Raw genomic sequence first — 23,875 nt, 5'->3', positions numbered from 1 at the left:
CATTAATCCTATGATATTTTGTAATTGAAAAGATGTGACAGAGTTTAAATTTTCTGGCAATAGTTTGCCTGAAAAGAGCACACATTATAGAGTAGGTAACATTTCATATCTGTTATGTAAAATAAGTTTCCATAGAGATACATGGCAGGTATTGCAAATTAAAATGTATACTGGTTGCAGAATTAAAAAATGACATGATGTTAAAGTTTCCAGCACAATGAGAAATTCATTTTCTTAATTCATTAAAGGAGTTTTAACAAAGTAATTGACCCTGTCATGAAATAAAGAAACATGACATAACAACTTCATAATTGTCTTTGGAGCAGTAGCTCATTTCAAGGTGTTAATCTTCTTAAACAATGTGACTGTCCAGATTGTTATGTGTGCATTATTCTTGCAATGAATTTATTTTAATAATGATGCATGTTCTTCATTCAAAAATATGATAGGAAATATATCAAAGTGAGCAATGTGTCATTTATTGGAAAACTTGAGCTAATGTGAGTTTTTGAAGTTATTAAATACACAATAAGGAAGTTGTCATTTATACGGTTTTAAGTATTTTATTGTAACTATTTTGCAATGTGATAAAAGAAGAGGATCAGCTGGTAACTGACTACTGGAACCATGACAATCGCTATAATAGAGATGACTCAGTGATACGGAAAGCACTGCAACCAGAATAGCCTTTTTTCTCCATAGTACTGTTCATAATGAGAGGCTGGGAACAAACCTCAAGGACAAAAAAATTTCAGCATCTGGCCAGGAAAGATGTTATGTAGTAAAAAATGAGGCTTACCAAGTTCGGTCATATCTATAATATAACCGGGGATGCGTCCCTCTGTCTGAAGCCTCGATAGACTGCGCAAGCGTGACGCGCCTGCATAGTCTGGACCCTACAGAGGCATGCATCCCCATCCTAAATGAGGATGTGGATTGTGGCGCCGGAGATGGGGGTATGCGTAAGCACTGAACGCATACTGCGATCTCCGGCACCATAACAACTTACCTATCCGGTAGGCCAGTTGCCAGGGCATCTCTTTGGGCAGAAGGTCAGGATCCACCGTCGGTATTGGCGCATGCGCATAGCGCGCTTCTGGCGCCGTTGTATTGAAGACACATTGCAAGTGTGTCTTCAATAGACACATTGAAGACACACTTGCAGTGTGTCTTCAACAAAATGGCGCCAGAAAGCGCGGACTGCGCAGGTGCTGATCCAGCGTCACAGTTCTCTCCCGCCCTCTCATGACATCACTTATAATTTAAATATGTTGTGTACCCCTGGTGCCGAAAAAAGAGCGGTCTGCGCAGGCGATGATCCGGCGTCACAGTTCTCCCCCGCCCTCCCCCGCCCTCTCCTGACATCACTAATAATTTAAATATGTAACGTACCACCACACTTCACTGCCATTTTAAAGACAGAAGATTTCTGCGTCACACAGTGCCTCCGGTCTCTATCTTAAAAAAAACATTTACTATATATAGATATACTAGCTTTTACCCGTGGCTTCGCTGGCGTTGAATTTGGTCTGCCACATTAAGTTTCGTGACAGATCATTTTAATAGTAAAAAAAAATAATCTTAATAGTAAAAAAAAATAATCTTATTTAGTTACTCGAACATCCAAAATTTCAGATGTCTAACTTCAAAACTGACGGATTCCATACAATCTTTGAACCCCTATAATATGAAGAGGGAAACTCTTGAGGGTGGAATTATCAAAATTCCTTTCTTAATGCTCATTTAAGCTATAATAGAACCTATCTGCAAATTTCAAGATGCTAAGTTCAATGGTTTCGGCTGTGCCTTGACCGCTAGGTGTGTCAGTCAATCAGGTTTACAGTTTTATATAATCTTCGCCTGTATGGTGTGTTTATAAAAAGTAGCCCTATGTCCTTCCCCAGGCTTGAAATTATCCATATCAAATTTCATCACAAACGGATTACTAAACACTGATTAATAAACAGGACGGACTGAAGTTACTTGCGTTTAATATTGTTCGTGTTAGTAAAGAATTAGTATGTAATTGAAATAATGGACACCTGCAGGTAATTTATCTATGTGTTTTTACTGCAATATACTCTTGTAAACTATGTTATTTGATTTCTTTCGTTCAGCGAAAATATGTAGATTTTGCGATTTAGAAACACGTGAGCAAGCTACGTATAGCTGACCGTGGGAAAAACAGGGCGTGCCTAAATGTATCCCCGCTACCTTCAAAGTTTGCCCTTGCGATTTATTGATGGTCATTGAAAATGCAACTTTAAGTGGGAACTGCAAACGTTTGAAATTAAAGGGTAAGTTATTGGGCATTATTGGGATGCGTGGTATAAGAATATTTTCACCCTTAGCTTCTCCAGTTAAAATTGTGGCCTTTACAATGTGCCTGCCTAGTTCAGTGACTCGCAATCTAGTGTCATTACATAATCTCAGGGCGTCCAAATTGCGCATTAACAAAACGGGTATACCGACCTTTAATTCGAGCTTATGAGATGGGACCCCAGATAGCTCCAAAGAGTTAAGAAACTCCACGGGGTAGCTCGTACAGTCTTCAGATGACATGACTGTGTCGATGGAGTTGTAGGTTGTTGCATCGCTGGTTACTTGGTCTAAGATAATATTATTGATTTTCGCAACTGTTTCATTTCTTGGTGCTAGTATAGTTCTTTCATATAGCCAATTTTCATCGTGAATGTTTTGTTGCAAATTTGGAAAAACTTGAGCAATAAGTGCGTCTTCCGAATCCACAACATGACAAAATTGGTTAGTGAATAGAACCATACCTTCTTCGTCAGTTTGATTCAACCTTCACCGATCTCGAGCAGTTTCTCAGCGTACGCGCCCAACTCTAGATCACTGAATAACTGGACACGCATGTTGGTGGTGAGGTGCAGCTTTTCAACTTTGGTCCATAAATATGAGGATTTCAGACATGCGTTAATTTCGTCTGCTGCAGTGCCTCGCTCGATGACAGGCAAAGTTTGCCTAAAGTCCCCAGCCAATAAAACAACCACACCACCCATTATTGTTTGTTTACTGTGTAAGTCTTGTAGACAATGATCAAGAGCTTCAATGGCGCGTTTGTGTGACATTGTGCACTCGTCCCACACAATTAGTTTGCACTGTTGCAACAGGAGGCCACGGGCGCTGCTCTTGCTGATATTACACGATGGGGTTTCTTCGTTCACTAGATTAAGAGGTAATTTAAAGACTGAATGTGCCGTCCGTCCACCGCAATGTTGCAGTAATTCCAGAGGAAGCAACAGCTAATGCAACGTTATGACGCTATGAATTTTTGCTAAAAGTAAATTAAGCAAGAAAGTTTTTCCTGTACCACCCGGGGCATCAAGGAAAAAAAGTCCGCCTTCACCATTCTCAACTCGTCCTACTATTTTGTGATAAATCTCTCTTTGATCAGGTAGCAAACGTGGCTCAGTTTCGCAAACGTGAGCGTGTAACTGGTTTGTATCATAGCTTAGCTCTTTTATCAACTCGTTCGACAGCTCTCCTCTACGCCGCGGTGAGGGTAGACCAAAATCGGACAATTTCTTTCCAGAAATTATTAATATTTTGTCCTCGATAAGCCACAATGCCTCATTGAAACAGAGATCATCGTTAACATGATCCATTCTTTCAAATCTGTGCATGATATCCTCTGATAATGCAGTTTTATACTTGTGCCAGAGTTGTAGAGGATTGGATAAACCGCAAGTGCATATCAATATGGCAAACAGCTCTCTTATTTGCGCCGGGGAGCGACATAGCACGGCCTCTTCTAAGGTGGTATCCCAGTGGTTATCATCTTCCAACAACCCCATATTCTCACACACCTGCCGAAAAATTGTAAGTTCTTGACCTTCAAATGTTTTTAAATCCGAGAAGTTGGTTGGACCCCTTATCACATTCAGCAGCATACGCAAGCAATAACATTCAAAATTGCTAACGTGCACCGTGTAAATGCGACCTAGAGCGTCTCCTGCCTTCACACCTGGCCAGCCATCGACAGGTGTTCCTTGTAAACGACGTTTCCATTGCTTCTGTGCCACATTCCAAGAATAGTAGCGAGGCACGTCAATGTAAAGTAATGTTTTTGCAAACGTATCACTTTGGCACAACAGAAAAAATGCAGTTAGTGTAGTTTTAGGTGGTGCTTCTAATCTCTCTCTAAAATTATTTTCCGTAAAGTAAACCCTCTCGCCATTGGGTAAATGAATCGCGAGATGAGTGACGGTTGGGTGTCTCTCGTGCAGAGGCAGACCTAAGATCCGCCACGCTGCTTCGTTACTACTAACATATCGGCCGGTTCTAAAGGTCTGCACCTCATCTATTGGGTCAATGTTAACATTCCCTTGCTGGCGGATGTTAAAAATAGCCTGGTCGCTACCCTTATTAATATATTTACAAATATATTTTATCGCCTGTACCGTATTACAGAACTCTACATTTAAATGAGAATTAAAAATTTTTGATAAGAGTAGAGAATATGGGACCACCCAGCTATTGTCCACCAATATTTCCTGTGTTCCTCTACGGGTTTTTATAATCGTCGTGCGTCCACCATTCTCTGGTGCTCTGCGCCTGTACAAAGGATAACCTTTGTCATTGGCTTGAGTATCTTTTAAAAGCTTCCTCGGATATTTTTTGGTACATTTTCCTTCCTTCTTGCATGGCGATGAAGAATTGAATGTACCACATGGCCCGTGAATCATATTCTTTGTCACTGTATCATAGAGCTTTTGATCGGTTTCTGGGTTTGGTATCTCAGCACATATGATTTCGTCAATTTGGTTCGGATGCAATTTTTCCTTTAACCAAAGCAGTAAGTGCACATGAGGCAAACCTCGCTTTTGCCACTCGATCGAGTACATGAAGCATTGCATATCACCAAATATGTTACCTTTTGTAAGTAGAGCTACCAACTTCTGTACTTTTATTCTAATTACTCGAGCTGTTAAGTCATGTCTGTCCGTTGAATTTTGACCAGCCATAAGCAAAGCTCTTTGGTGATTTCTGGCCAAGCGGGGTTGCAAGTCATTGTAATAAATAATTCAGGCCTCCCATAATTACGTACGTATGTGAACGCATCTTTTGTGTATTCGTGTAGGTATCTTGGGCTATTTACAAATGATGACGGGAGAATCACCATCTGACCTAAGTTATTTTGATCCAAATTCGCATAATTTCTTATTGCATCTTGCAAGTGAATATAATTTTCTGCGCGCAGTTTTTTTTTATTTAAAGAAATGATCCTTAAGCGCTTACTTTCCATCTTTACATACATGTCGACCAGAAACTGATGAAGTAGGAGCCTAAACTTAAGCATCAAATTAAAATCGCTGTGACGGACCATCAAGTGAAAGGTGTAATGCACACGCCCGGACTGACTGGCGTGTGCGTGTTTAGGTAGTGATTCCATTGTGCCATGAACCGGAGAGTGCCTGGAGGGGCGTAACTAAGTATCTGCCCGATCCGACCAAGGTCGCACGATGGCACACGACGCCAGTGCACCAGGGAGGAACCGAGCAGAGGAACCAGGGTCTACTCCAGGTCAGACTCCGGACACGGCTGTTGACCCACACCGGGGAATACAGGGACAGGCAAACCAGAGCGCAGGCTGGGTAGGGTCCAGTACACACTGGGAGACAAATTCGAAACCGCAGACGCGGTGGACAGGGCCGAGCAAAGCGAAACCGCAGACGCGGTGGACAGGGCCGAGCAAAGCGAAACCACAGACGCGGCGGACAGAGCCGAGCAAAGCGAAAACCGCAGACGCGGCGGACAGAGCAGAGCAAAGCGAAAACCGCAGACGCGGCGGACAGAGCAGAGCAAAGCGAAAACCGCAGACGCGGCGGACAGAGCAGAGCAAAGCGAAAACCGCAGACGCGGCGGACAGAGCAGAGCAAAGCGAAAACCGCAGACGCGGCGGACAGAGCAGAGCAAAGCGAAAACCGCAGACGCGGCGGACAGAGCTGAGCAAAGCGAAAACCGCAGACGCGGCGGACAGAGCTGAGCAAAGCGAAAACCGCAGACACGGCGGACAGAGCTGAGCAAAGCAAAAACCGCAAACGTGGCGGACAGAGCTGAGCAAAAGCGAAAATCGCAGATGCGGCGGACAGAGCTGAGCAAAGCGAAAACCGCAGACGCGGCGGACAGAGCTGAGCAAAGCGAAAACCGCAGACGCGGCGGACAGAGCTGAGCAAAGCGCAAACCGCAGACGCGACAGACAGAGCTGATCAAAGCGAAAACCGCAGACGCGGCGGACAGAGCTGAGCAAAGCGAAAACCGCAGACGCGGCGGACAGAGCTGAGCAAAGCGAAGACCGCAGACGCGGCGGACAGAGCTGAGCAAAGCAAAAACTGCAGACGCGGCGGACAGAGCTGAGCAAAGCGAAAACTGCAGACGCAGCGGACAGAGCTGAGCAAAGCGAAAACCGCAGACGCGGTGGACAGAGCTGAGCAAAGCGAAAACAGCAGACGCGGCGGACAGAGCTAAGCAAAGCGAAAACCGCATACGCGGTGGACAGAGCTGAGCAAAGCGAAAACCGCAGACGCGGTGGACAAGGCTCTGTTCACACAGAACATACTAGAAGGGAAAGGCAGAATCAGATACCCACAGGGTACTTGCAGAGAAGTAGCGAGTGGACCACAAACTCACAAACGGAAGTACAGTGACAACGAGCAGGAGTTAGGTACGAGTACAGACTCTGCAGAAAAAGGAAAGGAACGGACATAGAGAAAAAACAGGTAAAAGATAGGAGAGAGTTCAGACTGGAACTGAGTGTACGGAGGAGACTGACACTGCAGCGGGATACAGGAGCGGGTCTGGGAATACGGCCCCCAGAGAGGCGGGACGAACAGGCAAGAAGCGTGTTCAGACTGGCCTGGAAATACAGCCTCCAGGAAGGCGGAACGAACAGTCAAGGAACGAGTACAGACTGCAGGTTAAGGTACACAGATAGGACACAGTACAGACATGGAAACAGGTACTGCAAGACTGGTAACATAGACAGGACCTGGCATGTCAGAGACAAAAGCCAACTGACAGGGCAAGATGCTCAGGCATGGGTTAATTGGAGCAGCTGTTTTAAATACCAGGTGACAGACAGCAATAGGCTGAGGACGCACAAGGGGTGTGCCTGCAGCAGGTACAAAAAGCAGGAAGTGATCGTGCGCCGCCCTTAAGTAGCAGACACAGAGGCAAACAGACAGCATGGAGGGAAGCCAAAGAGACATTCTGGACTGGAGATCAAGTGCGCGCTCTTGCACAGTGGGAGATGGACCACTATGCAAGGACGCCGCCAGGTATGTTACAGTACCCCCCCTTTACGCCCCCTCTTCTTCAGGCCTGCCAGAATGTACCGCAGGGAATTCGAGGGCCAATCCTTCACTTCAAGGAGATCACTTCCACTGTCCACTGGAGAAACTCGTCTCATCTGGTTAGCTAGGATGCTACCTCCTATCCAGCCATCCTCAGCAACAGACGAAAAGGGTGGAGTACCAGGAACAGCAAACAGGGAAGTCTCTCTCCACTTATTATCAGGTAGCACCCCAGAGGGTTCAGGAGACAACTGGAAGTCCTCCGCCGGGTTGGAGGGGTGCAGAGACTCGGGGGTAACCTCTGCTTCGGAGTACATCTTGTCAAGCTTACAGGATGAAAAGGGCGAGGTATCAAGTACAAGTTGTAGAAAAGTTCCTGTTACCTTGTTATCTGGTGGTACCCAGGAGGATTCAGGAAACATCTGGGAATCCTCTGCCGGGTCGGAATAGTGCAGAGACTCGGGGGTAACCTCTGCTTCGGAGTACACTAAGTCAGACTCACTGGAAGAAGCGGCCGAGGTAACAGGTACCGAGTATAGGAAAGTCTCAGTCCATTCGCTATCAGGTAGCACCCCGAAGGGTTCAGGAGACAACTGGAGGTCCTCCGCCTGGTCGGAGGGGTGTCGAGACTCGGGGATAACCTCTGCTTCAGAGTACACTAGGTCGGACTCACTGGAAGAAGCGGCCGAGGTAACAGGTACCGAGTATAGGAAAGTCTCAGTCCATTTGCTATCAGGTAGCACCCCGAAGGGTTCAGGAAACAACTGGAGGTCCTCCGCCTGGTCGGAGGGGTGTAGAGACTCGGGGGTAACCTCTGCTTCGGAGTACACTAGGTCGGACTCACTGGAAGAAGTGGGCGAGGTATCAGGTACCGAGTATAAGAGAGTCTCTGTCCATTCGCTATCAGGTAGCACCCCAAAGGGTTCAGGAGACAACTGGAGGTCCTCCACCCGGTCGGAGGGGTGAAGAGACTCATGGGTAACCTCTGCTTCAGAGTACACTAGGTCGGACTCACTGGATGAAGCAGCCGAGGTATCAGGTACCGAGTATATGAAAGTCTCTGTCCATTCGCTACCAGGTAGCACCCCGAAGGGTTCAGGAGACAACTGGAGATCCTCCGCCTGATCGGAGGGGTGTAGAGACTCAGGGGTAACCACTGCTTCGGAGAACAATAGGTCGGACTCACTGGACGAAGCGGGCGAGGTATCAGGTGCAGGGTATAGGGAAGTCTCTCTCCAATTGTCCTCAAGTGGTATCCCGGGAGATTCAGGAGGCAACAGGGGGTCCTCCGGTGTGAATTCTGGGTGGGCAGCAGTCTCTTCAGGCAGGAGAACTGGCGCACTACTCACGCACATTACCCGTTGGGGCTTCTCCGGGATACAGGGAGATGAAGCTTCAGTAGGGACTTCAAGGTTGGGGTCAGGAGGTCTCAGGGAGGACAGACCCTGGCGTGACGGCTTGCCTCTACGTCTAGCATGTTTGGACTGCCTCTTGAGATTGGGAGAAGTATTCCGGAGAGTGTAGTCACCCTGTGAAGATTCTGGGTGGGCAGTAGTCTCATTGGGCTGGAGGACTATTGCGCTACCCACACACATTACCCATCGGGGCTGCTCCGGGATACTGGGAAGTGAAGCTTCAGCAGGAGCCTCCGGGTTAGGATCATCGAAGACCATTAGAAAGGCCACCAGGAAGGCCATTATGTCTAGGACGATAGGATCCTGTGCATCCCATAGGGGAATGATCCAATTCAAGGCATCACCCGCTAGGTAAGACATCAGGAATCCCACCTTAACCCGATCTGTGGGAAAACATAGAGGGTAGAACTTAAAGTGTAGCATGCATTGCTCCACAAATGCACGACTCTGTCTTGGATCCCCATAGTAACGTGGCGGATCCGCAGGAACGAGAGCTGATAGATCCATCTGGACGGGTGCGTAATTAGCCTGGAACTCAGCTAAGGGAAAAAAAAAAAAAAAAATTATTTATTTATTTTTAATGCACGTATTCGCTGGAAAACATCTCAGAGAGCGAAGGCCGTGGGGCTCAACGGGAACCATGGCCTGAGCATGCTGTAATGCACACGCCCAGACTGACTGGCGTGTGTGTGTTTATGTAGTGATTCCACTGTGCCATGAACCGGAGAGTGCCTGGAGGGGCGTAACTAAGTTTCTGCCCGATCCGACCAAGGTCGCATGACGGCATACAACGCCAGTGCACCAGGGAGGAACCAAGCAGAGGAACCAGGGTCTACTCCAGGTCAGACTCCGGAAACGGCTGTTGACCCACACCGGGGAATACAGGAACAGGCAGACTAGAGCGCAGGCTGGGTAGGGTCCAGTACAGACTGGGAGACAAATTCGAAACCGCAGACGCGGTGGACAGGGCCGAGCAAAGCGAAACCGCAGACACGGTGGACAGGGTCGAGCAAAGCGAAACCGCAGACGCGGCAGACAGAGCTGAGCAAAGCGAAAACCGCAGACGCGGCGGACAGAGCTGAGCAAAGCGAAAACCGCAGACGCGGCGGACAGAACTGAGCAAAGCGAAAACCGCAGACGCGGCGGACAGAGCTGAGCAAAGCGAAAACCGCAGACGCGGCGGACAGAGCTGAGCAAAGCGAAAACCGCAGACGCGGCGGACAGAACTGAGCAAAGCAAAAACCGCAGACGCGGCGGACAGAGCTGAGCAAAGCGAAAACCGCAGACGCGGCGGACAGAGCTGAGCAAAGCTAAAACAGCAGACGCGGCGGACAGAGCTGAGCAAAACGAAAACCGCAGACGCGGCGGACAGAGCTGAGCAAAGCGAAAACCGCAGACGCGGCGGACAGAGCTGAGCAAAGCGAAAACCGCAGACGCGGTGGACAGAGCTGAGCAAAGCGAAAACCGCAGACGCGGCGGACAGAGCTGAGCAAAGCGAAAACCGCAGACGCGGCGGACAGAGCTGAGCAAAGCGAAAACCGCAGACGCGGCGGACAGAGCTGAGCAAAGCGAAAACCGCAGACGCGGCGGACAGAGCTGAGCAAAGCGAAAACAGCAAACGCGGCGGACAGAGCTGAGCAAAGCGAAAACCGCAGACGCGGCGGACAGAGCTGAGCAAAGCGAAAACCGCAGACGGGGCGGACAGAGCTGAGCAAAGCGAAAACCGCAGACGCGGCGGACAGAGCTGAGCAAAGCGAAAACCGCAGACGCGGCGGACAGAGCTATGCAAAGCGAAAACCGTAGACGCGGCGGACATAGCTGAGCAAAGCGAAAACCGCAGACGCGGCGGACAGAGCTGAGCAAAGCGAAAACCGCAGACGCGGCGGACAGAGCTTAGCAAAGCGAAAATCGCAGACGCAGTGGACAGAGCTGAGCAAAGCGAAAACCGCAGACGCGGTGGACAGAGCTGAGCAAAGCGAAAACCGCAGACGCGGTGGACAGAGCTGAGCAAAGCGAAAACCGCAGACGCGGTGGACAAGGCTCTGTTCACACAGAACAGACTAGAAGGGAAAGGCAGAACCAGATACCCACAGGGTACATGCAGAGAAGTAGCGAGTGGACCACAAACTCACAAACGGAAGTACAGTGACAATGAGCAGGAGTTAGGTACGAGTACAGACTCTGCAGAAAAAGGAAAGGAACGGACATAGAGAAAAAACAGGTAAAAGATGGGAGAGAGTTCAGACTGGAACTGAGTGTACGGAGGAGACCGACACTGCAGCGGGATACAGGAGCGGGTCTGGGAATACGGCCCCCAGAGAGGCGGGACGAACAGGCAAGGAGCGTGTTCAGACTGGCCTGGAAATACAGCCTCCAGGAAGGCGGAACGAACAGGCAAGGAACGAGTACAGACTGCAGGTTAAGGTACACAGATAGGACACAGTAGAGACATGGAAACAGATACTGCAAGACTGGTAACATAGACAGGACCTGGCATTAGTGTTGAGCCACCCCCGTAGTGTTCGAGTTCGGTTCGGTTCGTCGAACACCCGTGTGTTCGCCGAACTGTTCGTCGAACTGTTCGTCGAACACCTTCGAACACCGTTAAAACCAATGGCAGGCAAACAAAAACACATAGAAACACATAGAAAACACCTTCAAAGGTGTCCAAAAGCTGACAAACTGCTCAGAAGACATAACTAACACATGGAAAAGTGACAAGTACATATAGTCATGCGAAAATAAAAGAGGTGGAGGAGTAAAAGGAGGGGGAGACACAGATATAGGCATGTCATGCCCTTCTAAAATCCAAAAAATGAGAAGCCGACACGGCCAGTCCGCTCCTGCCCGTGCCACCTCCGTGTCGCCGGGTTTGTGCCAGAGCCGCGGTGAACCCTGACGGCCAGCCCCCCTCTCCCAATACTGGTGCCTGTCCGCTGGTGGGTCGAGCGAGCCCCCTTGTGGTGGAGGCAGCTCTAAGCTTTTTAATTTAAATTGTCTCTCTAATTTGAATGAATACACTTTAAATCCATTTACAAGGATCTATTGGAGGGCAAGTCTCATGCCAGCAGCCGCGGTAATTCCAGCTCCAGTAGCGTCCACTAAAGCTGCTGCAGTTAAAAAGCTTTTATAAGGATCGAGCTCGGCTGTCCACCGCAAGGCATCCTACTGCCAGTCCCAGCCCCTATGCCTTGGGGTGCCTCCTGATGCTCTTCACTAAGTATCCCATGGTCCCGAAGCATTTCCTTTGAAAAAATTAAGTGTCTAAACTACAGGTGGTGCAGCTTGCTTAACAGCCGGGATAATGCGCTTACTAGCAGACACTGCTACTAGGCACAAAGTATTTCCTGGGCTAGATGCAGTTAAAAATTTGTAATTAGATACTCTCGTTGGATGCTGAGAAAGCATTCCATAGAGTCTCCTGGCACGCCATATATGATTCTCTTAAAAAGCTTGGGGTAGGGGTCTAGGGGACCCTTTTATAGCCAAAATCACGGCCCTGTATCGCAATACGTCACCTAGGCTGAAGATAAATGGAACTGTAGCACCCTGAGGGCTCGGTTGCTAAAGACGTATTGCACCTCACCCAGAGGTGTGATATCTCACTCTCAGGTAAGGATGGAGTGTGGATCAGGACCCGACACCTGCATGCATTACACCACATTGCCGTGGGGCAGGGCGACCAATATGCCCCTGAGATGGGCACGACAGTCCCTGTCCCTGGCTGGAGTGGGGGGAGGGAACACTGAGGAAGGGGAACCCTGTAGTGCAGGAGCAGGGAGGAAGCAGTTCCTGGGTGCTTTGAGAAGGGAGTATAAAAGGTGGGCACCATCTTAGTTCAGTGCAGAGAAGTCTGAGCAGAAGTGGCAGGGAGCAGGGGCTCTGCATGAGCTCTGCTCCGGAGGCGGGCCTAGTAACAGAGGCCCAGGCCTGGAAGAGGGAGAAGGAAGGAAGAGGAGCGGAGAAGGCTCCAGGAACGAGGAATGAAGGGATCCCAGGGGTGCGGACGGGCGAGTCGCCACCGCACGCCCGAATCCACCTGCGTGGAGGGGTCAGGCCAAAGGGGGAGACCGGTCCCCGAACTAGTGGAGGCAGGAAACGACCCTCAGCTAGAAACCGGAGGCTCTGACATTTTATGTGGCGCAGCCCCTCGCTACACCCGCTAGGAAGGCACCACATAGGGTCAGGGAAACTGGCGCCAAGTTTACCAAGAGGAGGCCCGAGGCAGCCGGACAGAAGTGTTGGTAAGAAAGGCCAGACAAAGGACACACAAAGGGGGTCGTGTGAAGTGCTCCAAAGTTATCTGGGAGTTGTCTGAGCCCCTCACCTGGTGAGCACAGTACGACGTGGGCAGCCGTTACCTGCAGACGTGGTCTGGATAATAAGAACTGTGAGTAAAGGCCCTGAACTGCATCACTGACTCCGTGTCGTTACTGCTGCTGCCCTGCACCATCACCCCCATCCTCCGCATACACTGCCCTGAGGCTATACTCCTCCCGTGGGGAGTTATGCTACGCTCTGCTGCACCCACAACACCAGCCTCAGTGGTCTGCCCTGTAGCGGCGGTTCACTCTGACCGCAATCCACGGGTGGCGTAGTCGGACATTTAAACATGAAAACCACATAAATAGTTCCGCCACTGGTTTGACCGCCCTGAGCCACGGAACTGGGTCGCCGCCACGAAGACTACAACCACCAGCATCCACCAAAAAGGGTCCGGCTCCGGGTGTCCCAAGGCCCAGGGGGTGCGTCAGAACATTTTCATCACCTTTCACAATCACCAATGGGACAAGGCAGTGATGTCCTCTGTCCCCTCTCTTATACATCCTAGTGACGGAGCACCTGCTCTCATCAATTCGCCATAACCCCAATATTAGGTGGATTGAGGTGGGAGGCACCGAGTACAAGTGCTCTCTATTTGCTGATGATGTCCTAGTATATATCACTCAATCACATATATCCATCCATGCTGTTATGGCTGAAATAGATCACTTTGTTACATGGTAAAATTTTAAAATCAATGCAGCGAAGTCTGAGGCCCTCGATGTCTCCCTCCCCAAATCCATATAGGATTCCATCCAGTCCAACTTTCCCTTTGCCTGGCCCTCACAGGGTATCAAATACTTAGGAATTCCTATTCATAGAGACCTCTCCCATCTATGTTATCTTAATTTTGGGCCCTTTATTGAACAACTCCATACAGACCACGGTTGGCAAGTTAGAACTGTAAGATTCACTACGTGAACCACTGGTGTTTTGTGGAAAAGCACATGTACACTGCGTTCCAAATTATTATACAAAAAGTGTTTAGGAGTGATAAGGGAAGAATTTGTTTGTTTGTCAGTTAAACTCATTGATGGTGATGTGTGTCAGGGCTCTTTATATCACTGTAAGCAATTGCAGACACCTGTGCTAATTAGTTTGGCAGGTGTGTCCAATGAAAGGCAAGACTACTTAAGAAGGCTCTCTCATATTATTAAGCAGCCTACATTTTCTGCCAAAATGGGAAAGAAAAAGGATGTGTCGGCTGCTGAGAAGCAACAAATTGTGGAGTGTTTAGGTCAAGGCATGACTACAATCAACATTGTGCGATGATCAGGATGAAGTGTCTTGGCAATCAAGAAGTATGTAGCTGATTCACAGTACACACGTGTGCGTGCTGATAAGGGCAAATTGAGGACTCTTTCCTACAGGCAATTACGTCAGGTTGAAAGAGCAGCGGCAAAAAAGCCTTGTCATAGCAGCAGACAAGTTTTTGAAGCTGCTTGTGCCTCCAACGTCCCCCGAACAACAAGATGCAGGGTCCTTCAGAGGTTTGCAGCTGTGCATGCGCCATCCTGTCGACCTCCTCTATCCACTTCACACAAGCAGAAACGGCTCCAGTGGGCCAAACATTACATGAAGACTGATTTCAAAACTGTTTTGTTCACGGATGAGTGCCTTGCAGCGCTCGATGGTCCAGATGGATGGAGTGGAGGATGGCTGGTTGATGGACACCCCACGCAAACACGGCTACAGCGCCAACAAGGAGGAGGTGGAGTAATGTTTTGGGCTGGAATCATGGGGAGAGAGATTGTCGGCCCCTTTAGGATCCCTGAAGGCGCTAAAGATGAACTCCATAATGTATGTGGATTTTCTCAAACAGCACTTCCTGCCATGGTTCAAGAAGAAGAACCATGTATTTCACAGCAAGATCATTTTTCTGCATGATAATGCACCATCTCATGCTGCACATAAAACATCTGCATCTCTGGCTGATATGGGCATAAAAGGGGACAAACTTATGGTGTGACCCCCATGCTCCCCTGACCTCTACCCCATTCAGAACCTTTGGAGCATCATTAAAAGGAGTGTCTATGATGGCGGGAGGCAGTTCACATCTAAGCAACAGCTCTGGGAGGGTATTCTGTCCTCATACAAAACAATTGAAGCAGAAACCATCCAAAACCTGACAAATTCAATGGACGAGAGAGTTCAGAAGCTCCTTTCGAACAAGGGGTCCTATGTGAAAATGTAACATCACCTAGAATAAAGTTTTGAGTTGAAAACTGTTTGATTTCAGTTTCTAACAACCTGCTAATGCTTATAATTTCAAAAATGACCATTTTTTTGGTCTTTATTAAAATGAAAAGGTTGATCGAAAAGTTTGGGGGATCTAAGAGTGTGGCAACCCAGTAGTCATGATTACTTCGAATTCTGACAATATGAGGGTCATGCTGCAGGTAGTGCAGCAAGAAGGCACTTATGTGCCTTGCGCATCTCGGAGCCCCAAAATTATTTTCCGGGCTAGATGCAGCTAAAAATTATTTTTAATTTTAAATCTGGTGAAGCTTTAGTATAGATGGCCTAATAGGATCAGTGCTGCACACTGCTACAAAGCCCAAATTATTTTCCAGTCAAGATACAGATAAACATGATTAGTAATTTGAAAGCTTAAAACGGTTGGTAGGGTGATTTTAACCAATCATCAAGCTTTTACTCTCCCCAGGATGACACAGGGGTAGAAAAGTCGTTTCGGATCCATGATTTGTTCATCTTTATGAACGTGAGTCTGTCTACATTATCAGTGGAGAGCCGCGTGCGTTTATCTGTCAGCACACCACCAGCAGCGCTGAACACACGTTCAGACAGAACGCTGGCTGCGGGGCATGACAAGATCTCCAAGGCGTAAGTGGCTAGCTCCGGCCATTTATCCAGATTGGAAGCCCAAAAAGAGCAAGGGTCCAGTGACACAGTCGTGGCTTCAATGTTTACTTGGAGATACTCCTGTACCATCGTCTCTAGGCGTTGACTATGTGTCAGACTTCTTGTCTCCTGTGGCCTTGCAAAGGATGGGCTAAAAAAGTGGTGAAATGATTCCGCAAAATTGATGTTACCAGCAGATACTGTGGTTCTGTCACGGTTTGAGTGCTGAACACTTGACGGTCCCACGGTTGGCAAGTTGGAACTGTGAGATTCACTACGTGCACCACTGGTATTTTGTGGAAAAGCACATGTAAGATTCTGCAACAGTTTCTGCTGATACTCCTGCATGCGTGCATCTCTTTCTATGGCAGGAATAATTTCTGCAAATTTACTTTTGTACCGGGGATCTAACAGTGTGGCAACCCAGTAGTCAGGATTATTTCTAATTCTCACAATTCGAGGGTCATGTTGCAGGTAGTGCAGCAAGAAGGCACTCATGTGTGTTGCGCATCCAGGAGCACCAAGTCCCTGTTGTGTTGGTGGCGAGGTAACAATCATGCTTCCTTCCTCTGTCCTCTCCCCCCAACCTCGCACAACAGAAATGTGATCAAGGTCTCCCTCATCTGATGAGTCTTCCATCAGTTCGTCCTCCACTTCTTCCTGGGCTCCTGCACCTTCCTCACTAGTTTGGCTGCTACCATGCGCCCTGGTAAAACCATCTCCCCCACCCTCACATGCCTGCCGCCTTGGTGCTGCCGACCGTCTGGACCTTGCAGATGTTAGCCCTTCCGCATACAACTCCTCCTCCTCTACTTCCTCCACCTCCTCTTGTGCCACCACCTAACTCCGAATTCTGTTTAACATGTGCTCCAGCATGTAAATCACCGGAATAGTCATGCTGATAATGGCATCGTCAGCACTAAACATCTTCGTCGCCATTTCAAAACTGTGCAGAAGGGTGCATAGGTCCCTGATCTGAGACCACTCCTCCAGCGTGATTTGCCCCACCTCTGAATCTCGTTGGCCCAGGCTATACGTCAGAACGTATTGCACCAGGGCTTGTCGGTGCTGCCACAGTCGCTGCAACATGTGCAGAGTTGAATTCCACCAGGTAGGCACATCGCATTTTAGCCGGTGAAGTGGCAGGCCCAACGACTTCTGTAGAGATGTAAGTCGCTGAGCTGCGGGATGCGAACGGCGGAAGTGAGCACACAGCGACCGTGCCCTCTGCAGAAGGCCATCTAGTCTGGGATAGTGGGCTAAAAATTGCTGGACAACCAGGTTCAACACGTGAGCCATACAAGGCACGTGTGTGACATTGCCCCGGCGAAGGGCCGCACCCAGGTTTGCAGCATTGTCGCACACGGCCTTCCCTGGTTTCAGGTCCAGTGGAGACAACCATTCATGAAATTGGTTCTCTGTCACACACAGAGTTTCTCAAAGAAGCGGTGATGTTGTGTGCGACATGCTGGTGGAGCGCAGGCACACCTTTCTTTGAGAAGTAGTGCCGACTGGGCATCTGGTACTGGGGCACTGCGACGGACATAAGGTCTCGAAAATCCTCTGTGTCCACCAGGCGGAAAGGCAGCATTTCTGTAGCCAAGAGCTTGCAGATGGTGAAATTCAACCTCTTAGCTTTCTCATGGCTAGGAGGAAATGGTCTTTTACTTGTCCACATCTGAGGGACCGAGGGCTGGCTATTGTGCTTAGACGGGGTTGATAAGGGTGTCCCCGGCAAACTGCCGGTCTGTGAGGAAGATGCAGGCGGACATGTTAGGTTGCCTTGATCCAAAGGTGGTGCTATCGATGTCGGACAGCGCTCAAGACCAGCTGGTGTTACCACCTCCAAAGAAAATGATGACCTGCCAATCACGCTGGCTGTTGCGGGTAAAGAGGTGGCAGATCTGCGCCCCAAAACAGGTGTGACTGCTGTCCCCCCAGTCACAGAGGATGAAGAGGCCGCGGATGCACAAGATATGGCAGACGGTGGTTGGCCCGGCCGGCTAGACCGCATTGTAGCACACTGAGCTTCCCACTGCAACTTATGCTTCATGTCCATGTGCCGGTTCATGCATGAAGTACTCAAACTATGTATTTTTTGGCCTCTACTTAGCTTTTGCTGACAAATGTTACAGATAACACGAGTTGGGTCATCTTTATCGATCTGAAAAAATGCCCAGGCTATGCAAGGCTTAGCACCCATGCGACCTGAAGAGCCACCACGACTTGTGGTGAGAGGCAGAGTTGTGTTTGAGGATGCAGTTGTTGACGTGCTTCCAGTACTACGTCTCTATCCAGGAAGGCGCAACCTGACCTCGTCGTCACTAGCATCTTCCTCCACCTCCTCTGCTGACCTCATCTCTTGGCTGACTGTGGGTTGACAGTAAGTGGGATCTCCGATCTCATCATCATCACCCTGTGCGTTATCACACCCGTCGTCCTCAGAGCCAACCTGTTCCTGCCCTGACAAAAAACTAAAGTTGTCGCTCCAATCAGGTATTTGAGTCTTATCATCGTCTTCCTCATTGTCTCCACCAACAGGAGTTACAGTTTGGGAATGAGGGTCTACATTATGGTCAGAACCTTCTGCGTCTGGTCCTGGATCCGACTCATAAAGATTCTGGGCATCAGTGCAGATCATTTCCTCGTCTGGATTCACAGAAGCGCTGGAGTCGACCTCTGATTCCCAGGCTATAGTATGAGTAAACAGCTCTGCAGACTCAACCATCTGTTCTACCTCATACTCAGACGGGCAGCTGGAGATTTGGGAGCTGTGAGGAAGCAAGTGCGATTTGGGTGACACCTTTGAGGACTGGAGTATTTGTGATGTTGAAGTTGATGTGGAGGAGAGCCCACTTAAAGGAGCACTTGATATCCGTTGAAGCACCTGCTGTTTTTGTGCCTCATCTGGAATTTGTAGCGATTGGCGTGGCCGTAAGAAAGGGATCTTATCACATTGTCCGCTAAAAGAAGTAGACATTTTAGTTTGGCTGGAAGATGGTCTTTCTTCTGTACCTACCCCACGGACACAACCTTTTTTCCCCTTCCCAACACGCCTATTCCCCTTTCCACCAGCAGCAGGCCTTTTTCCACTCATTTTGGTGGTTAACTAATTCACAACTCTGGAGTTGTTTGCACAAAAAAACAATGGATGGTAACCGAGCAGAGCTGAGTGGCCAAACTGTGGTATTAGGCCAAAACTATTGGCTGGGTTAGATGCAGAAAAAAATTATTTTTAATTTGCAACCTGATGGAGGTCAGTATAGATGGACTAATAGACCAAGTCCCACACACCGCTAGAAGCCCAAATATTTTTTCAGAGCTAGATGCAGAAAAAAATTATTTTTAATTTGCAACCTGATGGAGGTCAGTATAGATGGACTAATAGACCAAGTCCCACACACCGCTAGAAGCCCAAATATTTTTTCAGAGCTAGATGCAGAAAAAAATTATATTAAATTTGCAACCTGCTGGAGGTCAGTATAGAAGGACTAATAGAACAAGTCCCACACACTGCTAGAAGCCCAAATATTTTTTCAGAGCTAAATGAAGAAAAAAATTATTTTTAATTTGCAACCTGATGGAGGTCAGTATAGATGGACTAATAGACCAAGTCCCACACACCGCTAGAAGCCCAAATACTTTTTCAGAGCTAGATGCAGAAAATTTTTTTATTCTATTTGCAACCTGATGGAGGTCAGTATAGATGGACTAATAGACCAAGTCCCACACACTGCTAGAAGCCCAAATATTTTTTCAGAGCTAGATGCAGAAAAAAATTATTTTTAATTTGCAACCTGATGGAGGTCAGTATAGATAGACTAATAGACCAAGTCCCACACACTGCTAGAAGCCCAAATATTTTTTCAGAGCTAGATGCAGAAAAAAATTATTTTTAATTTGCAACCTGATGGAGGTCAGTATAGATGAACTAATAGAACAAGTCCCACACGCTGCTAGAAGCCCAAATATTTTTTCAGAGATAAATGAAGAAAAAAAATATTTTTAATTTGCAACCTGATGGAGGTCAGTATAGATGGACTAATAGACCAAGTCCCACACACCGCTAGAAGCCCAAATATTTTTTCAGAGCTAGATGCAGAAAAAATTATTTTTAATTTGCAACCTGATGGAGGTCAGTAGAGATGGACTAATAGACCAAGTCCCACACACTGCTAGAAGCCCAAATATTTTTTCAGAGCTAGATGCAGAAAAAAATTATTTTTAATTTGCAACCTGATGGAGGTCAGTATAGATGGACTAATAGACCAAGTCCCACACACCGCTAGAAGCCCAAATATTTTTTCAGAGCTAGATGCAGAAAAAAATTAATTTTAATTTGCAACCTGATGTAGGTCAGTATAGATGGACTAATAGACCAAGTCCCACACACTGCTAGAAGCCCAAATATTTTTTCAGAGCTAGATGCAGAAAAAAATTATTTTTAATTTGCAACCTGATGGAGGTCAGTATAGATGGACTAATAGACCAAGTCCCACACACCGCTAGAAGCCCAAATATTTTTTCAGAGCTAGATGCAGAAAAAATTATTTTTAATTTGCAACCTGATGGAGGTCAGTATAGATGGACTAATAGACCAAGTCCCACACACCGCTAGAAGCCCAAATATTTTTTCAGAGCTAGATGCAGAAAAAAATTATATTCAGTTTGCAACCTGATGGAGGTCAGTATAGATGGACTAATAGAATGATGCTATACCCAAAAGATTTTACTTCACTAGGTGCAGTAAAAAAATTGGTATTCTATACACAGGTGTTATATCTTGCAACACAGATAGGCTACTCCACTGACTAACACACTCTGCAATAGGCCAAAAAGGATTAGCTTTGCTAGATTCAGCCAAATGCTGTGAAAAAAACTTGCACAGCACTGGCACAGACCTGCCTGGCAAAAACTGATAGGAACTCATGTAACCTAGTCCTGAAAAGGACTCCAATTACAATTAGTCTTTACTCCCACAACCTATCTATTTAAGAGCACAGACCTCCCTGATAAAAGTCGTAGGAAATGCTGTAACCTAGTCCTTAAAAGGACTGCAATCACAACTATTCCCTACTCCCAAGCTATCTGTATATTTGTGCGAAAATTGGCTTGAAATTAACAAGGTATAGCACACACAGCAACAGCGGTGCCGTCTAACACGCAGCTGCAGCAGTGAGAAAATGGTGGCGACGGGGAAAATGGCTTGGTCTTATAGGGCAAGGACATGTGACATACACTGCCAATGACACATGCCCTTGCTTGTGTGAAAAAAAGCACTTCGCTCCGTGTGTGCGCTGCTGATAGGCTGACAGATTGCACCTCCCCACTGCAAATGCGGGAAAGAGAAAAAAAAATGGAGATCTTCATTGTTCCTGCAGAGATCCATCCCCTGCCCCTCCCCCCGCCCCGCTGTACACTCAAACTGCGTATTAACATTCATTTTCATCATTACTGAGAAAAAATCCAGTTATGATTTTGGTGCACGAACAGTTATCGAACATAACCTCGAACAGCCGATTTTTTCTCAAATTGTTCGTGTTCGCCGACTGGCTCGAACACCGCCCAAAACAGCTCGAATTTGAGATTGGCGAACAGTTCGAGTAGAACAACGCTCATCTCTACCTGGCATGTCAGAGACAAAAGCCAACTGACAGGGCAAGATGCTCAGGCATGGGTTAATTGGAGCAGCTGTTTTAAATACCAGGTGACAGACAGCAATAGGCTGAGGACGCACAAGGGGTGTGCCTGCAGCAGGTACAAAAAGCACGAAGTGATCGGGCGCCGCCCTTAAGCAGCAGACACAGAGGCAAACAGACAGCATGGAGGGAAGCCAAAGAGACATTCTGGACTGGAGATCAAGTGCGCGCTCTTGCACAGTAGGAGATGGACCACTATGCAAGGACGCCGCCAGGTATGTTACAAAAGGCATAAAAATCTTTGCAGGACACCTTTTTGTTTGGCATTGCTTGTTTGGTAATTGGATTTATCTGAGGAATATCAATGCTGTATCCCTCTTGTCCTTTCCAAAAAATTATTGGGTACTCGAGAGCATCATAGAATCTATGTGTATCGGCAACCCAAGTGAGCATGCCATCGCGCGGCTGCACAACGATGTCCCCAGACATAGTTTGTTCGCTACTAACTATTATAGCAGCTATTTCATTTGTAGTAGGGGCATTGAATCGTCTCTCATATTGACCATGTGGTACACGGTCTGGGTGAATCACTACTTTGAAATGATCGTCATTGATCATTCTGTCTCTAGACGTTTTAAATTCATGCACCAAAATGTTGTGGTCGTGAAGTACTCGTTGTAATTTTTTAACTATGTTTCTATCTACGCTTTGCACGCACTCAGTACGCCTGTTGATTTGTTCTTCTTCGTCACCTATGAAATAAACTTGTAAAAATTGTGGTTGCGAAATGGACGTAGGAATTAAAGAACCCATACGGCGGTATACTTGTCCTTGTATTGTAAAGGTCGGGCAAAACCCTAGCATTGAGACAGTTTGATCTGCTCTAAAAGACGTCATATGAAAGCACATGTTGTATTTTCTTATATTATTTAGAAAAAGGCGAGATTCATCAGTTTCATTAGAGAAAAGCTCTTTTAAAGGTTGAACTGGCTCGTCTATATAAGGAAGAGCTACTTTCCCGTCCAAACAACACATACCTGCTGCTTCCTCTTTCCACTTAAGAGCTCCGCATTATTTGCAATCTATGGTCATTGCTTCTATTTTTATAAGCTTGTGAGTTTCATAATCAAGAGTCTCGTCATACTCAAATGCAGCTTTATTAAACAATATCCATGTATTTCTTGTAAATGTTTGATGTCGCTGTGCTGCCCTTTCAGCAACAGTGCGTCTGCGAGATTCGGCCATTTCATAAGTTTCAGTGGCTCTTTGGGACGCCATGTAAGTCGCTTGCTGCTGACGTCGAGCTTGGGACTGTTCTGGAGTTTCAGCAGCCCGTTGAGACGCCAGATACTCCGCATGCTGTTCATGTCGGGCTTGGGACTGTTCTTGAGTTTCAGCAGCCCGTTGAGATGCCAAAAACTCTGCATTCCGTTCACGTAGGGATTGGGATTGTTCTGGAGTCTCTGCAGCTCTATGTGCCGCACAACGCACCGCCTGCTCAAGCCTTCTTTGCTCGGCTTGTTGAGACGTCTCATCACGTCTAATTATTTTCATAGCTCGGGCTTTATTAGAGCTTTGCGAAATGTTAGACTTACGCTTTCGCGGCATTTTTATAAGTACTAATTACAAAATAGGTACTTAGTAAAGTTCAAACAAAATGCTAAAACAATCTAATTAGTTATATTACGATCGCTGTACAGACGATATCAGTTGTATATGACTGGTCTATGAGGAGCAGCTGTGGCGCGGTTACCCATAGCAACCATTCCCAGTGCTCTGTGGGAGCTGAGAGCAGCCTGCTGGTGCTGTGGGTGACATGCTGCGCTGCACACACACAGGGCTGTGCTGCACACAGGAGGGGAGGACGCCATTTGTGTAGCGCTGCTGCCAGTGCTGTCAGGCTGCAGTGTGTGCATCCTCCATGGAGCCGCGCTCAGGTTACTGCCCCTCCCCGTGTGTGAGTCACTTCCCCTCCGCCCAGGTGAGGAGCTCGAAACTTTCCCGGCTGCAGCAGCTGGCGCAGGTGAGCGCATGTTTTATTATACGGTGTTATGTGGAGGGACAATGGCGGCGGGGACCCCCTGTGTGAGGACAATGACGGCCCGGTGCCCCCGGGCAAACTTCAGGAGGAATCCTCACACTCCCCCCGGGCTGTGGGCGCGAGCAGGCCGTGCTGGGACGTGTAATTCACTAGTAACTTGTTCCTGACATATGGGCTGTTTTCTGTGTTTTTTTTTTTTTTAAAGTCTGAGAAAATGTCATAAATTATCCTTCTCTCTTCAGCTGTTTCCAGAGTGTAATGTATCAGGGTGAGCTCATG

Source organism: Phyllobates terribilis, unplaced genomic scaffold (genome assembly GCF_046119375.1).
Source record: "Phyllobates terribilis strain yellow unplaced genomic scaffold, ASM4611937v1 Scaffold_7__3_contigs__length_470593459, whole genome shotgun sequence".
Classification (NCBI taxonomy): Eukaryota; Metazoa; Chordata; class Amphibia; order Anura; family Dendrobatidae; genus Phyllobates; species Phyllobates terribilis.
Note: the sequence above shows the minus strand (reverse complement) of the source record.